The sequence below is a fragment of the Apis dorsata genome, unplaced genomic scaffold (genome assembly GCF_000469605.1).
Source record: "Apis dorsata unplaced genomic scaffold, Apis dorsata 1.3 scaffold_285, whole genome shotgun sequence".
In the NCBI taxonomy this organism is placed as follows: Eukaryota; Metazoa; Arthropoda; class Insecta; order Hymenoptera; family Apidae; genus Apis; species Apis dorsata.
Genome location: NW_006263560.1, coordinates 193914 through 195088, shown reverse-complemented (window position 1 = coordinate 195088; position 1175 = coordinate 193914). Strand labels below are relative to the sequence as shown.

The 1175-nt window shown below is 38.1% G+C and overlaps 1 protein-coding gene across 1 annotated transcript in view; it reads left to right on the top strand.

The window, feature by feature from the left end:
- LOC102679586 overlaps window positions 1-1175 on the top strand; it is a 71557-nt gene that overhangs the window by 65578 nt on the left and 4804 nt on the right. The window lies entirely within an intron of this gene.

Below are 1175 nucleotides of genomic sequence, written 5' to 3'. Positions count from 1 at the left end.
AAAAAAAAAAAAAAAAAAAAAGACACGATATTATAAAAAGATCAACTCAACGTATGGACACGTCATCGGACGCGAAAATAATCGCGGGCAAAAGCTTTTACCGGTCACGTCGCCCCCCCTCAAAACTGTAAAACTTGCCTGCGAAAGTTATCGAAAATGGCCACGGTGGGACGAAAAACCCGAGCAAGGAAAACATTCATTTTCCCGGCCGGTAGTTTTCGAATAATATATTTTGCAAGTTGGCATCGGACCCTCGGTAACACCATCCACGGAGTTTCCCCCTCGCTCTCGCCCCCTCTCCTAACGGAACAGGGGAGGAGGATTAACTCGTTCAAGATTTATTAGCGGCTGTCCTCCGGCGCACTAACAATTTGATCAAACTACCGTGGAATTATGCAGTTTCGCCTAGCTTCCGGCGCGAGTCGTTTCGAAGTCGATGCCGAAATTGCCAACTTTCCAGCTACACCGCGTTTCATCGCGCGTAAAGTACGCCGCGATTAATGAATTTCTCGCTTGCGATTACGCTCCGCTGCTAATTTTGCGCCTCGCGGATCATCCACGGAGGTTGAGCCGTCCGGACGGATTTTCAGAATTTCAAGATTCAATGGATGGTCGATGTTGGATCGAAGTTTTAGTGAGAATATTATTTTGAACGGGTTTGTAGCGTAAACGATTTCTTCATTTCGCGATGTAGTGTAATATAAAGGAAAGGGGGAAATTTATATTTGTGTATCCAATGATCATTGGAGAGAAATCGTAACGATACAAATGTTGATAAAGAATTAATGGAGCTCGTTAGAAACAGATGAATTACAGAAAGGTTTTGTAAAGTTTTTGAAGTTGCAATTGAATAATAATTATGTTAAACGTACGTAATTTTCCATTCAATCTAATGTTTCAGTCATTCGTTCATAAAACATTTCATTGAATTTACATTTTCATATGATATTATAATGAAGATACCAAAGATACATTCATAGAGTATTACATATATCATAGAGTAAATTTCACAAGAGAATAAGAATTTAATAATACTCATTTAACTTCGTGCAGATTCTGATTCGATAATGTATTATTGGAAATTAAACGAATATCTAATTTGGAAACTAATAACTTGAAATTCTGTAATTTATTAAACGTTCTATATCGTTTCTAATTTCAATCTTAGTTTGGAG